This window comes from Alligator mississippiensis, chromosome 2, assembly GCF_030867095.1.
Source record: "Alligator mississippiensis isolate rAllMis1 chromosome 2, rAllMis1, whole genome shotgun sequence".
In the NCBI taxonomy this organism is placed as follows: domain Eukaryota; kingdom Metazoa; phylum Chordata; order Crocodylia; family Alligatoridae; genus Alligator; species Alligator mississippiensis.
The window spans coordinates 72,883,643-72,901,156 of NC_081825.1; the positions used below are offsets into that span (position 1 = coordinate 72,883,643).

At 38.7% G+C, this 17,514-nt stretch overlaps 1 protein-coding gene across 11 annotated transcripts in view; it reads right to left on the reverse strand.

Annotated features, from left to right (window-relative positions):
- TENM3 (teneurin transmembrane protein 3) overlaps positions 1–16,073 on the reverse strand; it is a 604,744-nt gene extending 588,671 nt beyond the window's left edge. For 3 of the 11 annotated variants that reach the window (XM_014594833.3, XM_014594832.3, XM_014594831.3), the window contains exon 1: positions 15,916–16,072. The gene's annotated coding sequence lies outside the window, so the exon portion shown is untranslated. Of the gene's footprint in view, positions 1–15,915 lie in introns of all 11 variants that reach the window. The other 8 variants (XM_059721848.1, XM_014594835.3, XM_014594834.3 and 5 more) reach the window with 4 other exon arrangements.
- Positions 16,074–17,514: the final 1,441 nt, after the last annotated feature.

Genomic DNA, 17,514 nt, shown 5'->3' on the forward strand with positions numbered 1-17,514 from the left:
GGCCATTCCTAGTTATGTCTCTGCCTCTTCAATTATAAATTGGAATCAGAATACATGGATTTTTTTCTCAGGTCTGTAACAGATTTATTGTGGATGGGAGACAAACCATCTTTCTGCATCTCTACATCAATGTCAAAATGAAGATAATGATATTTACCTACTTTATGGTTTTTATGAGGCCCAATAACTCTACTGATAATTTTTTTTCATGAGCAGCTGAAAAAGAAGAAATATAATAAAAGATGCACTTTAGCCTTATCTAAGGTAATTACATTACTCTTAAAATGAGATAAGTGTCAATGTCTTTACAATTGTTCTAGAATTTTAAGGTTCAAGCTTAGGATTTTAAGGTTCAGGCAACTCTCTGCGGACCGGTGACCAGTGGCCAGTCCGCAGACCACCACTTTGAGAAGCACTGTTCTAGGTTACTGCTCTCATGAAAAACTGCTAAGGGGTGCAGACCACTAACTTGATAGTATGTCATGGACAACATATAATAATGTAGGCAAAAGTAGTGGGAGTAATTATGTGAGGAACGCTGTATTAGTGCAAATAGGAGAAAAGAGAGCAGGCATGTTTAAAAATAGAAATGTGTCCATTTAATTGTATTTTATTGGAATGGTATTTTAAATTTAAACTTTTTTTCATTTTTTAAATGCAAAATCACCCCTCCTAGAACCACTGGGCATTTGTACACATGCTTGTGCCCAGCGCTACAGCACATGCATTTGTATACACAGTGAAATGCCAGTCAGCACTGAGAAAACTGCGGCAGCACATTTTTGAACTAAAACATATCAAAGTGTTTTAGTTCAAAAGCACACCGCTGCCATTTTCTCAGCACTCACACGCATTTCGCCATTTATACAAATGCATGCACTGCAGCACTGGGAGCATCAGCTTGCATGTAGAACAGACTAGATTAATCAAGCCTGCTCTGACGCGCTAGATCTCTGACATGTTGGAACAGACAAATATATGTGTATAAATGCCCACTAGGAGGGTCTGAAGTAGATTCACTTTAGCTCAAGTTTTTAGTGTAAGGACAAAAGCACCTAAGTTCTTTTTAGGTCTGCGCTTATGGCCAAAATTAAAACCTCAAGGCCCCACTCTGCAACATCTTAACCTTGGATGCACCTTAATTTTGTCAGATACAGCTTCCAACATTGATGTTTATCCAGTGACTGTTTAGACTAAATAATATAAAAAGACCTGGGAACAGGGACTGGAACCCAGGATTTTCTCCTCCCAGGTGAGTGCTCCAACTGCTAGACTAGAAAGTCATTCTCACAGTCTTTTTCTGACTTAATTTATCTTTAATTTTTTAAGCAACTTCAACAGAAAGGGGCAGAGAGTGCTGCCACTAGCTTAATGACAAGGGCACCTTCAAGGAATGCATGGGAATTGAAGGCAGGTGCCTTACATCATACTCTAAACACTAAGCCATTGTTTAAAGGTGGGCCACTGGCACCACTACTTCAATCCTCTCCTCATTTTCCAAGTGTCTTTTATAAACAAAAAAGTGACTCTCTCTATTATTTTAAATGAAAGGGCTTAAAAACCTTCCCTTCAGAACAGGATTCTGGGCTAGTAATTCCAAGTGGAGACAGACTGCCAAGCAAAGTGTTAAGCAAGCCTGAGAGGGGCCAGATTTCAGACATCCTGGTTCTCAGCATTTCTTTAAGTGGCTCTTTTCTTTAAGTGCTAATTTTAGGTGGCTCCCTGCCACTGCTGGATATTTTAAATCTGATTCTGAGGTGCTTCACTCTCTCTACACATTGTATAAGGAGCCTATATATCTGATTCCAGACTACCAATTTTGTTACAGGAGTGGCATGCACAGAAGCATATGGCATTGCAATTCTGAGTGTCACGGTGCCTAAATCCTGTTTTGGATCCAGGCATAAGTCAGATCACTAGTAGTTCTAAGCCAGACACTAAAAAAAGGGAAAGAAAAGCCTTGCAGTGCACAAGTTGCATGTGTTTTTCTAGCTACAACACCGGTACTACATGTTTTCCTCAGAACTCACCATACAAAACAGGAGCAATAGCAGTGATTCCACAATACAATAACAAAGGCCAGTAGCATTAATTTTTTATAAAGAATTTATAACTCTAATGATTCCATTAGGCCAGCCCTGTACAGAGAGGATGGGGTATCCGTCCCTTTCCACCTTGTGGTGGAGATCCAATGCAAACAGAATTGGGATTGTGCTGTGCAAAGAAAAAAGCCGGATATCAGGCAGACGCATATCGTCCCCTTGCAATGCAGAAGCTCAGCTTTAACTGGCCAGTTGTTTAAAAGTGGGGTACTGGCACAAGCACAAACAGCAAAGAAGTCTGGGTTACAGCTGCATCATGCAATGCAATTCTCCTTCACGGCAACCTATACTGTGTATTCTAGGTCAGTGCTTCTCAAACTATCTGATGTGGCAGACCGGCAATTTTTTTTCCAGTGGGCCAGGGACCGGTGCCCGGTTCAGCCAGTGGCAGCAACTGCGTGTAACAGCGCTACACAAATGCGCAACTGGCTGTTTCTTTCTCTTTCCTCACCTCGCACGATGTGACATCACCTGGAGTGTTGGAACGTACGAACTGTGGCACTATGACATATCAATGTTATGCTTCTGAAAATATATGTCTTTCTTTCCTAGCAACTTGCTGCGGACCGGCAAATATATTTCTTTCTTTTCTGGCAACTCACTGTGGACCGGCGACCGGTGACCAGTCCGTGGACCACCACTTTGAGAAGCACTGTTCTAGGTTACTGCTCTCATGAAAAACTGCTAAGCGGTGCAGACTGCTAACTAGATAGTATGTCATGGACAACATATACATTTGTTTCAAAGAACCAGGAATAAGAATAACAAAGTCTACAGGAAGTAGTCTTGTAGTTCTTAGTGTTAGAACTTCCAGCTAGTTCATCTGGTCATCCTACTCTGCCTCAACTGAACTTTCAGGGCGAAACATGCAGCAGTATTGAATTCCAAGATTGGTCATATAACTTGGATGGAGGTGTACTGGGTCACTGCTTTTCTTCCAAAAAGTTATGTATGTGAAGGGAAGCATATGTCCCTACTGCATAAGTAAAGACATTTATCTTATTTCCATTTTCTATATCTTTTGCTTAACCTAACCCCCAAAGCTACTAATCTGTTAAACTGCTGTGTTTGAAATATGAGACAAAGCAAAGAGAGGAAGAAAAAAAATAGGACACAGTAAGTTGCCCACAATGTATAAAAATTGCAACTTTGCTACTTACACGTTTTAAGTAATAATATTTTTTAAACCCTGCTTGAGGTACCCTGCAGTTAGGCTGTCGTTTCAAAATAAAAAGGGTTTGGAATCTCTTTATGTTCATTCATGGATATGAAGAGGGACTGAGAGGAAGGGAATATACATGCCTGTAATTCTGATCGCAAAAAGAAGAAAAAAATGCAACACAGCACAAAAACATCAATAGGGAAAGTAGAAATTAGAATTGGCTATTAGCTGATAAACAGAGAAAGAAAAAGAAAAGGGTTCAGCAATGAGGTCAATGAGAAGACATAAAAAGCATGAAAAAATGCTTGTTTTGAAAATTCTTACAATGTACTGAGATATCTAGACAGTGACTTAAAAAAACCTGAATATGAAATGTAAATACAAACGTCAAATGTTGAGATTTTATTTCATTATTCTTTTATATAATGAAAAGGATTCATTACTATTCTGCATAGAATACTTCAAAACACAACAGAAACAATTATAAAAAGAAAGACTAATATGAAAGTAATATAGTGAGATTTGACCCTTTAAAATTAAATGTATGAAATGCTTGCTAAAAAAGTTTTAACTAAAAACATCTTGAATTACATTTGATCAAAACATTTACAAAGATCTGGTAAGTAATACTGGCATCATGGCTATGTACAAATGCTAAAATTAGTACACAACTGCTCCTTTTGGAACAGTATGAGCAAAGACTAAATCTTATGGACTCTAAGAGGTATACAAAATTATCTGCATGTTTATATCCTCATTTACTTCAAACAGGACACTGACGTATGTTAATGTAGGAACATAGATTTATATTTTTGGATCACATCCAGTCTACTAATTGCAATTGCACATATTATAATTTGATCATAAAGCATAAAAATTAGATGTTTGGATCTAAGATTAAAGAAGCCCTTTAAGATGCATAGTTTTATAGCTCTTTTCTATCAGTGTAATTCATGTTAAAGAAAATTCTGGCCAGGCGTTATGCCTTCCAGTTTTGTATACATTTCTCTTTACATTTGGAAAAAGTGTCTGAAGGAGTGAAAGTTATTAACAATAATGTTGTTTTCTTTATTCTTCTTCCCAAGGAAAACCTTACTGATCCAGAATCCAGTACTACAAACTCCAATGCTTGTTGCATGGCCTTTATATGGACTAATTGTATGAAAATAATTAGAATGAGTCCAAAATATTGTTTAAAAATGTTAGATGCTTGCAAAGCTGCAGAAATCTTAGCCTCAGGTACTACCATCTTTCATCTATTCTCAGAATATAGAAATGTACCTGAAAACAGAAAGTAATGATTAATCAGAAAGTAATAATTAATATGGTTTCAGTCTGTTAGCTTTATGATTAAATGAAAATGAACATCGTTAACTGTGAAGCAAAGCTGATCACTTTTTTTTGTATATATTCATCAATTTGCGCTGAAATGATATTTAATTAATATCTTATTAACACTTAAAGTGTTTTGGAATTCTATACTTCTAATGTAATAGTCTAAGTGGTTAGACATTGGGGTGAGAAATTTTTAATGAGCTCATTGTAATGTACCCATTGTATTAAATATGTATAAAAAATGTTAACTTACAAAACTGTCTGATCTATTTATTTTTTTCCTTTTATCTCTCTATTATTTTCTTCAAACAGTCTCCACTGTATATAACAAGGGATCCTAATTCTGCTTCTGTCATACAAACAGTCCCACTAAATTACAAAAGACTATTTAATATGGGTGGGTAGACAAAGATTTGCCTCAAACAAGTTACACAAGTTAAATCATCCCAGTGAAGCTACATTTGACCAAACCTGAAGGGAGTATGGTCCCAGCCCTGACATTATTCAAGCAAATGTAATGGTTTATACAAGGCCTCCACTAAGTTCTTAAAGGAATAAAATTAAGCAATTGCTAGTCTGGTGGTATTTAATAAAACTTCAGTGTGATGTATCCTCATATCATAGATTTAAAATCCACTGTATAATCCCTCACCAAGAAGTCACAGCTTGTCCTCACCCCTCTTCTCTCCAAAAAGATATTCCTTTAAAAGCAACAAACTCGTTCCAACAAACCACGGCTGACATGAATAACCCCTATTCACCAGAGCAACCCCACTGAAGTCACTGGAATTCCTCATGCGAGTAGTTTACAGGTGCAGTGATGCAAAGGATTGGGCTCAACAACAACTAGGCAAAAACTGCTCAGTTCTCTTCTACCTGTACTGCTGTTCCCATCACAAATTGCTGTCTATGAACAAATTAGAGATTCACCCAGAGAGAATCATGTACTGAGGCCAAACATCACCGTAAATATTTCTTAGACCAAGAGTAAGCTAATAGATGGAAATACACATAAATGAATAGATCTAATTTAATGATTACGTTCTAGAATCAATAGGTAACAGCAAAGTGGTGTCCTACAATTCACACAACTGCTCAGTTACTGTTAATTTAAAAAAATGACTATGGAAAATCCATTCCTATTAACAATTTAAGTTTCTTCAGAGTATTTTTCTGATTTCATCAAGACAAAGCTTTCAAAGGGGATTCCTTCCTCCTGAACTCAAGTAGTAATATCACCAGTATTTTTATCATTCATAATTAAATAAAATAAGGTACACTAGTAACTGACAAAAAAGTTTGCTCCAAATAATTAAATACAAATTATGCTGAAGATGATCCTAAAGTAGGCTTAAATATGCTGAATTCCTCATTTGGACTATATTGCATATGGGTAAAAACATTTCTATCCTCTACAGGCAAAAAACTAGATTATGGCATCTCATAGGAAGAGGAAAACAACTCTCTGCCATCTCTTTCAGGTCCCTCATTTATAACACTATATCAAACAGAGTTAAAATATCCTGTTTCAAAAACAAATGTTTACATAAAACACTTTGAAGATATTAAAACTTTTGCAGTGCTGCTGCTCTAAGTAAGTGAGGGATGACCTATGCAGCTAATATTAAATTTAGAAAATAAATATATGTCTATACTGTATGCAGCCTAGCTGGAATTCCCTTGATTAAATATACTAATTAATTTAGCCATGGTGTGTTTTGTATTATAATTTAGCATTTATTTATGAGGTCCACATATTCAGTCTACTGGATTTAATGACTGTACTATATTTAAACATATCATTAAAAGTGCTAATATTTCATATCATGCCATAATTAACTTTGTTTGGTCACTTCATGAAATAAATAAAATAACCTTTAGAACTCAGTTTTATTAAAAGGCTGCAGATGGGTATGCATTTCCGCAAGGCACTTAAACAGTTCAACAACATAATTATATCTATTTCATGCTAAACAACTGTTAATATTCCAGTTTTTTCCTGTGCTCCAAGGCATTTTTTCTCAGTAAAGTAGGAGGCTGCAGTTGTAACGCGGTGCTTCTACTTACTGTTTTCAAGTTTCAAAACAATACAATAGAATTTATTCATTCACAGATGATTCTCTGGTTTCTTCTCTTTATAGACCAATTACTAAAAGTAATTGACTGGCTAAAATGGATGGAAGGTTTATAAAATACGGCACAAGTATGAACATTTCTATTTAGGATGAGGTCTTTCCACACAGCCTAATCACGTGAAAATGGCTGAAAAATATCAAGCATCCTGACCTCCCACTTACCTCACTGAGAGTTTAGGACCCTGTCTTCTGAGAGGTGCTCAATACCTCATGACACTTAGTTATATATTTATGGAAATCACAGCAGTATACAATTTACCAGAAAAGGAAAGGGGAAAAAATCATCAAGCTGTGCTGCTTGCTTAGAAAAATATTTTTTCTGGTCAGTATTCATATACGGAACAGCCTGAAAGACTAGTTTTAATTCAACTTCTCTCAACTATTTATATCAAGCTCTCAATTTCATCCAACTATAAATGTCGTGAGTCTACTGCACTAACAATGCTGAGATAAGATGTGAAAAGCCATTAAAAAGCCTGATACAGTCTACATAATCTTTACACCCCCCCCCACAGATCAATAAAACCGTGTTAAATTATGCTCAAAATAAGAGATGAAGACTTATATTGCTGAATGGCTCCATTACCCTAAATCTTGATTTGCTAACTAGTTACGGATGAAAGACAATTAGATCTGAAGTCTCACCTAAAGGTCTGTGAGTTTGATTGTCAAATACAAGCTGTAAATCTCTAACACTCCTGAAAAAATTTGGAGAAAAGTAAAATAGCCACTATCTGGCTGATTAAAACTCAAAGGGTCCACTTGACTCAACAACCTACTAGGTTACCGTAGTTTAGGTACAGCCCAGCGGTTCTCAATAGTTCTCAGTGGATTTTTTTTGGCCTTAAGATGTCCCTTCATAATTTTTTGGAATATAGGGATACCCTGGCTCAGAACCACTGAACTAGAATATCACTTGTGGCAGGTTGGGGGGGGGGAGGGCGGAGAGGGAAGAGGCCCTTACCCCATTACTTTTTCCATCATCTGCCCCTCCCAGCTCATGGTCTGTACCCAAGGGAAGCACTGCTCCCTTGGGGTCCAGTGCCAGCAACTGGAGCCCCTCCCACCAGCCCTAGTAATACAGGAGAAGGAAAGGAGGAAAGGGAAGGAGGACAAGTCAGGCTGAAAAGTGCAGCCCTGAAGCCCCATGCGCATGTTACTAGGAATACAGGGGATGATACAGAAACTACTAGGTGGGCAAGAAGCAACTGCAGGCACTGCTTGTCTGTCAGATGCTGGGTTACTTGGTGCCAGGAGAGAAGAGGAGCAATGGCTTATGTCCCAGCACACAGATTGGCAGCGCAGCAACTTTAGAAAGATCCTGTGGCCCCCTGAATAAAAAGCACTGCTATAGCCAATGGTACGCTAGGGAACAATGTGTGCTTAGCAGCATTTCTGTTCACCTAAATGACCAAGAATCCACTTAGTATTGGATCCACTAGGCCAGCCTTTGGCACAAGAGTAAGACTTTGAGCTCATGTCTTCTGCACCAATGGGAGGACACCTCACCCAGTATCCTACTACATCCCATTCTGTTTATTCCTGACCAATTATTAACATTCCAAAGATTTTTCCTCCTTGCCACTCTTATAGGATTTTATGAATGCCCACTAACTCTCAGCCAAATTTCAATACACAATAGACACTAATAGGGTCAATAATGTTCTTCCATTATACACCACTACCCAATCTTCTGACATGGAAATGAGAAACATCACGTGAGAAGAGAAAGGAAAGATACCAAATGCTTTACGTTTCAGTGATGTGAATAAAGAAGGACATTTTAAAAGATAAAATATACTGACTTCAATAATGAATATTATTTTCCGCTTTGTCAATCTCACTAACAGTGTCACGGACAATGTTTTATTTTTAAACACAAAATTAAGGTCAGTGAAAAACAGTAATGTTTCAAGCAGCAGCATCCATTCAAAAATATCATGTTATGAGTGGCAAGACTTAAATTGTTTGTATTCTGCTTATGACATAAATGATAGAAATTAAGGAGTATTTTATCTACTGCAAATCTATTTTATGCATAGAGACCATGAACAGAAAACTCAGCTGATATAAATCATCATCACTGTGTTGATTTCAATGAAAGACATGCCCATTTACACCATTTGAGCATCAAGTCCACTCTCAGGTCTCACTAGTCCTTAAAGGATTAAGAAAAAACAAAACAATCTAAATATACCCCACTGAATTTTGTCCTTTTAATTTTTAGCCAGTAACAATAGTCTATCATTAAATATACTGGTAGCACTGTATATGTTTTACAAGTTTGCTAGGAAAATGTAAAAACTACTTAATTTTAAAGGTACTACAGCATGTTTCAGTGTTACTTATCAACTTTATAGTTAAAATAATTTTATCATATGCTGATACATAATAAGTAAAATAAATATAACATCTGATATTATTTGGTAGTTAGGACATGATCCTATTCCTATTATTTAAGAGCCTGATTCCATTATTTATATAATAAACTTTTGTGCCAAAGTCTCTTAATTTTATTTAGAAAGCAGCATACATATCTATGGTATGATATAATAGTGAAAAATGTCAGTGGCAATAGGCTACTGAATTTAATGAGAACAGGATCAGATCCCAAATCTGAACACTAAGCAAAGTACTATGTGCTCTTCTGTTTACTAATCCTAATGAACATTTATTAGCAATAATGTTTCTTTAACCATTGCACTTTTCTACTTTTGACTATTCGTTGACCCAAAACAAACCACACAAAAGACTTCTATGTTTTAAGAAACTATTCATCCTTTGCTAAGTTGGTTTATGGTGAATAATGTGCTGTTTACATAGCTCAATTTATTTTAAAGATTCCAAAATGTGGTAGTCTATTGCCATTCTTTCAAGAGAAGGAAACCCATATTTTATAAGCATACTTCACCAATTTTTGCTCTGGCAGTAGTCTTCTTAAGCTGTCAACATCTGTAAAATCTGAAACACAGAAATAAAACACCCCAGACCCTTACTATTGTGGTGTTACTGCTATTGGCATAGGATGATTTTTATTTTAAAAATTCAACTTGCTTGTAGTAAGTAATGCAGTTACTTTGTCATATCAAAGTGCTGATTTGTTTTTATACTACATATTTAAGTCAGATGCCAGCATCAATAGATAAGTGATTTTTTTTTCTTGTTGCCAGTATGCATATTAAATTCCAAACATCTCCCCTGGTTCTTACTTTATAATAGAAATAATCATCTTACTTCCAAGCTTAAAGCAGTATCAATCAGTATTTTATATTTTAAATGGTTACACTGAATTTCTAAACTCAGAGGTAAATAAAATCAAATATGAGAAATACTAAAAAATTTAGTTTAAAATTGTAACTAGATATTAAATAGTGGTCTACTGCCATCTTGATGGACATGCAGCATATATTCACATTAAGATTTATATATTGATGTCAAAGTATAATGGACCCCTAAAAATCAGGTAATTAATTTTAAATTAACGAAGTGTTAAAAAGTTTTTAAGTCCAAAAGGAATCATTAAGCAAGAAATTTAAAGGAAATATAGGGATTAAATATTAATTTGTACCAGAAAAAGTTACTTCTCAAAAAAGTGATATCTAAAAAGTTTACAACATCCAATGACTTTGCTGCATAAAGCAATGAACTTCACAGAAGGGTTGAAAATGCACATTTTACGTTTGCACATTAAAGGGACAGCAATTCTTTGCCTGTCAATCATGCACTGAAGCCTTGGTTTTCTTTTCCTTCGAAATAAAGAATGGGCTATGCTGATCTTAGCTTCATGTGTATCATTATTATGGGAAGAAATATTTTAAAGAACACAAAAAATAAAAGTTGGCGATCACATTTTGAACAAAAAATTACTGTAATTTTATACCTTTTTGTAGGGAAATCATTAAGGCATACTACCACTACAGTTTCAATTAGTAGGTTAAATAAAAGAAAATGAGAAGAGGAAGAGAAAATTTTCATTTTCAATAGTCTCTGTACACACTATTTATTCGCACCAAAGAAAATAATAAAAATTTGGCAAAACATAATTGTTTGTTTTTCTTAAAAGCACACGCACACATGCATGCACAAGGACTTCATAGAAAGATGAGAAAGGACACTAAAATAGCCACTACACTGTATCATGCACTGATCATTTGTACTATAAAAAAAGGTAATACGTATAAGCATTTAAGCAGTCAAACTGCGCAACAATTTGCATCCTTGCTAGGCCTACTGATTTCAGTGGATATGCAAATGATGTCAAGCAACACTGAATTTATTTCAACATTTTCTAATCTCCTGGATATAATTTAATGGTTTGTTTTGTCTAATGCTATGCATTAACGTTTACAATTAACTTGTGTCCAGATACATGCAAACTAAATGTAGATAACACTAAAGACTGTATTACACTAATGACAGCCACAAACTCAAGGGCTGCCCGTTGATCTTTAACTTGTTTGTAGTTGGTCTTAAGTTCATTTGTGTATACACACTCATACACCCACACGCACACACCTCCTCCTGTTCCAATACCCATGACGTACCGTGGCACTACAATGGCAATGTCTCACTCTTACCTCTGAATTTTCTGCCTTGTGTCAGTTAAAGAAGTTAATGTACGTCACTTTTATAAGAAGAAAGGCTTATGACAAATTTCAATACATTGTATAAGAGAAAATATATATCAGGCATTTCAGTCTAGAAAAAGGTTCCAAGATACCGCTAACATGTGGAATGTTTTACTGTGTGCCTTGGAATATTTCTGAAGATTGCTATCCCTTTTTAAGAAAGTTCTGTTGCATCTCTGTCAGCTACAGTATTAAGGTGAATATATACTGCAATTTGATGTATGCAGGTCTTCAAGAGCTAACACTGACTTTTCTATATTAAGCAGAATTGCTTACAGAATTGTACAGCAAAAATGTTCAGTTTGTGATCCTGTGATTAAGTAAAACTGTATCTCTGAAAACACTTATATTCGTTACTCCAGAGATAACAAAAATACTTACATTTTCCAAACTGAAGAACTATCACCCATGTGTTTAAATATAAAGGGTATGTCATACAGAGAAACAAATAATTATTTATAACTAGAGATTAAAAAAAAAGTTGGCACACCTCACTGGCTTTTTGTTTGCTGTTTTTAAAAATTTACCCCTTTTTTCTTTGTCCTTGTTCAGCACATGGACTTGGTTTAATCCTAACATCCTGAAATGAGTTGTACTGAACTTTAAATATTTATATATCACACTCAGCAGTAACATTTGAATGTGCAGTTCTTGTCTATAACAAAACGCTGATAAAGATGAGGTAGAAGGAATGCAGACAGAAAACATAATATGCAAATACCACAGCAGGGGCATGAACATCCACTATCCTTACTGTTTTTAGAAAAGGGCAAAGAATTACCTCCCTGTGTATTACCTTTCATTGCTTGTGTTATAACTAGCACCTCATACAGTCAAGTCACACAACAGTAGGCTTATACATTGTACACAAAGACCATTCATGGTACTTTTGATTTAGGAAGCTAAAAATATGCATCTTTCTAAAAGACAATTATTCTAAAAAAAAAGTCTTGCAGACAGGTGGTGTTATAGCAAGACATTATTATTTTTATATTATACCTATCATTTTGCATTCTACTAAAATACGGACTTTGAACCTTAACAATAGTTCAATGACAACATTAAAAATATATGTGCATGAATTATTTGTTTTCTGATGAGGTGCCTCATTTTGAACTATTCTATCATGCTAAATCAGGCCACAGAAAGGGCATCTGAGTTGTGTGACCCTATACTCTGAAACTCTTAGAAGCCATAACACTTGTTTTGAAACAAATGACTTCTCAAGATGGAGCAGTCTTGCTATCAATCACCAACAAGTTAATTCTACATAATAAGGCAGGTTTGGATGCAGACTGATACATTGTGAAATGCTGTATCTAAAATTGATTAGAACAGCACTCAAAATGAATGCAGCCCTCCAAACCACTTATTTGCTCAGAAACATTAATCTCAATTATAAGGAGAGCTTCATAATGGTAGTGCTTGGTATGAAAAAAGTATGATATAAATCAGGTTTTATGAGACATAGCAATTAATCAGTTTTAGAACTAAGAAAAGGAAAGCCGTGTTAAAGTGCACAATTCTTTTATGTTACTCTTTTAAGTTTTGGAGGTTACAGTAGCTTTAAAGTGATTTACTTTTCAAAAATTGTGTAGCTGACAATGTAGAAACCCACCTTAGCTGTGGGCTTTTAAACACAATTTTATTACGAACTGAAATTTTTTATTATAAAAATTGAACGGACATTTATAGATTAACATTACAATACAATAAAATTAGTGTTTGTTTTTATGTTGAATACTACAAGATACTGTATTTGTGCTACTTGTCACTCAGGCACTGAAAGACAAAATGCCTCAAAAGTGCTCCCTTAATTCAATGAATTAGGAAGAAGTTTCTCACCAAATCAAAGTATTTGTGATAACTCAGTGGAATTCTTTGATGAACAACCTCCAACTAAATAAACTTCCAGAAGGACTAATTTCAGTTTGTTAAAAAAAAAAAATCACAAGTCTCACTACACCTGTTAGCACAGTAAACTTGTCAAAGGAGTTACAGCAAAACAGGCAATAGAGCAAAATATCTTTAAAACAGAATTAGGAATGTTATTTATTTCTAGTTTCAGTGTCCCTCTGTTCCATGCACACTGTATTTCAAACCTGCCCTTGTAAATCTAATCAAGCAAATACAATAATTATACATAGGAAAATCTCTCAAATGTAAAAATATTTGGAAGATCTTATTCTTTATAATTTTACATTCTTTATCATTCTTCTTGCAGTATGTTTTGGGTCGGTGATTTTTTTTTTTTTTACAACAGAATTTAGACAAATGTTGAACATGAAACAGAATAAATTCATTCTAATTTTAGAATTCAAGCATATTTTGTCTCCAGGTCTCACCCTAGAGTTACTTGCATTTTCTTTCAAGTCTGCATAGCCCAGTGTCCCTCCATATACAGAACCTGATCCTGTAGGATGCTGAGCTGTCTCAGTTTTTACCTGGCCTAATCCAAACTGCATAAAAGTCAATGGGAATTTCTTCACTGATGTGCAAGAGCTTTGCATAAGGTTCACTGATTCCAGTTAAGAGTGGAGGGTGCTCAGCATCTTGTAAAATTGAACTGATAATTTTCTAAACTAACACTTTTATGAGATGATAGAGAAAATGTACTTTCAAAATTTTACTTCCTAATATTTATATGGGTTATCTGTGATACCTGCTGTTCATTTGCAGTTCAATATATCCCTTTAAACCCACTTTCTATTATTATATCTTGCTTTCTTGGCTGTTTGTACAGAGAATAATTATTCTTGGCTTAGAGAGGTATAACTGAAGTACCAGTCTTAACTTGCTACCTAGATTATGAACATTATTTTGCAGTTCTCCTGTCCACCCTCCCCACTACCCATATGTTTTAAACAAACAAAACCCCTCAAGTTAGGCTAGTCAAATAAGTGTTTCCAGCAAACCATGCCTTTCCTCCCCTGTTTTCACTCATGATAAATTAATTGTTTTCCTTTAAATTAAAAAAACTCCACATGCCTCACATGCACACAAATAAAAAACAAATTATCTAACTATATGCACAGAGTACCCTTAAAAAGATTGAAGTTTCCTAACTTACCAGGTTAAACAGGTAACCTACAGGTCTATGACAACAAACCACAGCAGTATAATATTAACAAAATGTGTCCAACGTGTTGACAACTTTAAGTAATTTATATTTTATATAATCAATAGTTTATATAAGACCCTTCAGTACATTTTTTCCCATGATATACAGGCATGTTTCAGTTCACTACCCTATGTGCTGAAACACTTTCACAATCTTTTTATGCATGGATTAGTAATTCTGAACTTCAGGTGGATTTTCTTGTGGGGGGGGAGGAGTGTTATTTTCTTCGTAGAAAGTACATAATACAGTCTCTACGGTTTTAAATTCCTCTCACTGATTATCTTATACAGGTGTTATCCCTGATCTTAAATACGTGCTTTCTTCACTCTAATATTACACTTAAAATCCTGTGCATGCAATACATTTTAGCTCTTCCATACCGTAAAAGAAAGCATTGTGCATCTATAACTATTACCTGCAATAAATCAGATAGCAGAGAAAACAGTTCTATACCAATGTAAAAAGTTAAAGGATGTTAAAGTCCAATGCCGATAACACTTGGCTAATACAGATGACAAACTACTAAAGGACTCTTGCAAAAGAGAGACTATTTTAAATGTTGAGGTGAGCCATCAAATTTGAAAACTCCACCTAGCAATGGAAAAAACCCATAGAGAGAAGGGACTGGTACTACAACTTTTATGATCCCATTTCCACAGTTATTCCATTTTTTAAAGTTTTTTATGTGGTAAATTGCTTGCCATATAAAACTTCTTATCCCATTGCATAAGGGTCTGGAGTTACAGCATGGAGTGTACAAAGCATCTTCTTTGGAGAGAATGAAGAGGAACCAAAATAGAAGAAACCCAAGTCCATCTAGAGAGAGAGATATACATATATGGACACGGACACGCACACACACTCTTGGAAATCTCCTTGCAGTCACTGTGTCCCTTCCACTCGCTTGTATGCCACCACTGGCAGGTATTCACCAGCTCACTAAAACCCCTGTTCCTGTCTGTTCTCTTTCCTTTATTTATTTTTTTAAATAACAGAGAGGGGGGAAATATACCCACCAGGTAAAGCTTGCCCAGGTTGGTTTTTTTTTCTCTGCCGAGTGAGCAGCCCACCCGGCCGCCTGCCCAGCTCTGAGAGGACGGCCACAAAGGCAGGGCTCCCGCCTGCACATCACGAGCCAAGCAGCGCTGTGCGTTTCAAAGCTCCCGCGAGCCAAACTAGGACCGGGGTTTTTTGATTTGTTTTTTGTTGGGGAGGGTGTTTTTTTCTCTGCCTTCCAAGCGCAGAGCCGAGCCTGGCCCCCTTCCTCTCCCTCCCAAGTCTCCCCAAGTGACTTGAGGAGAGGCAGGAAGTTGGTAGGAGCCAGGGCGCCCCTCCTGGCGCGGGGAGCGGGCTGCTCCCGGCCCCTCGCTGGAGTTTCTCCCGGCGCAGCGCCCACCCCCGCGCGGGACTGCCCCGCTTGCCCCGCTCTTACCCGGCGCGCGGCTGCGGCAGGGCCAGGCTGGGGGCGGCAGCATCGCCCCGCGCGGCGGAGCAGGCGCCGGGCTGCCTCCTCTCTCCGCCTCTCGCCGGCTCCGTGTGCGAGCGCCGGCCCCCTCCTCGCCGAGGGGTGTCGAGCAGGCAGCCGCACCGCCGCGGCCGGCTGCAAAAGTTGCCGCCGCCGGAGAGGACACGGGAGAGGAGGAGGAGGCGGCGGCGGCGGCGGCGGAGGCGGAGCAGCAGCCACGTTGTGCAGGGGGGCTGGGGCGGGGGTAGACGAGACTACACGACACACACACACACGCGCGCGCGCGCGCACCGGCTGCAGCCGGCCCAGGCACCTGTCCGCCGCCCCGCACCCCGCGCGCTACTCACCGGGGCGGCCAATCGCTCCAAGTTGCACTTGGGGCGGGGGGGGACACCTAATGCCGCCGCCGCACCAGGGTGCCCGCGGGGAGCAGGAGCGGCGCAGCGCAGCCCACCCCGCAGGCTCTGCTCCGGGGGCCCGGCGGAGCGGGGCCTCCTTCCCCCGCGCTCCCATGCTGCGTCCAATCAGGGCGCCGCTCCCGGCGCCGCGACGCGGGGGTCAGCCGCGACCCGCACTTCGCGCTGATGAGCGGCGCTTCGCGGCTTTCTGCCCTGATGAAGGGGCCTGCGCGCCGCTGATTGCAAACGCTAATGAACTTACGGCTCCATGACAGAGCCTCTCCCGGCGGCGGCGCCGGGTTGGAAGGGGGGGGGGGGGGACTTCCTCACCCCCATCGCATTATGATGATGGCGATTATTGCTACTGCTACTGGTAGTATGGGCACGCGTGTACTCCTCTGCTCTGGCCCGGGCCGGGGGAGGGCTGGCCGGGACATCGGGCTCTGCCTTCCCCCTACAAGCCAAGTCTTTCCTAGTCTTGAACCAAGACTTCTGCTGCTCCCCGGGTTGGGCAAGGACCGAGCTACGGCGCTGCCTGAAAGACCGATGCTCATTGAGACACGGGGGGGCGAGCACAGGCTCCCCTGTCTGCAGGGCCGCGCCAGGAGCCCCAAGCCATTGTGGCAGGGGCTAGACCTCCCCCGCTCCCCCCGCACACGCACACAATCACGCGCACACACACACTACAGCTCGGAACAGCCGTAGTGTTTGGTTTTGGGGCCTCTTCTCCAGTCCGCGAGGGGCTTCCGCGGTCCGTGCAACGCCGCCGGGGCCATGGCTGAGGGCACCGGGCTGTCATATAGGTCTCCTCCAGAAATACAACTACATTTCCCCCAGCGCACACACACACACACACACACACACACACACAAACATATACACACTCGCAGGCACAAACATACACGCGCACAGACACACACGTATACACATACAGACACACAGACACACAAACATGTACACACTCAGAGACAAACATATACGCTCACAGACACACACACATATAGATACAGACGCATATACGTAGACACAGACACGCACACATATAGACACTCAAAGACACAAACATACACTCACAGACACATATAGGCACAGACACACAAACATACACACTCAGAGACAAACATATACACTCACAGACCCATACATATAGACAGACACGCACACTCGC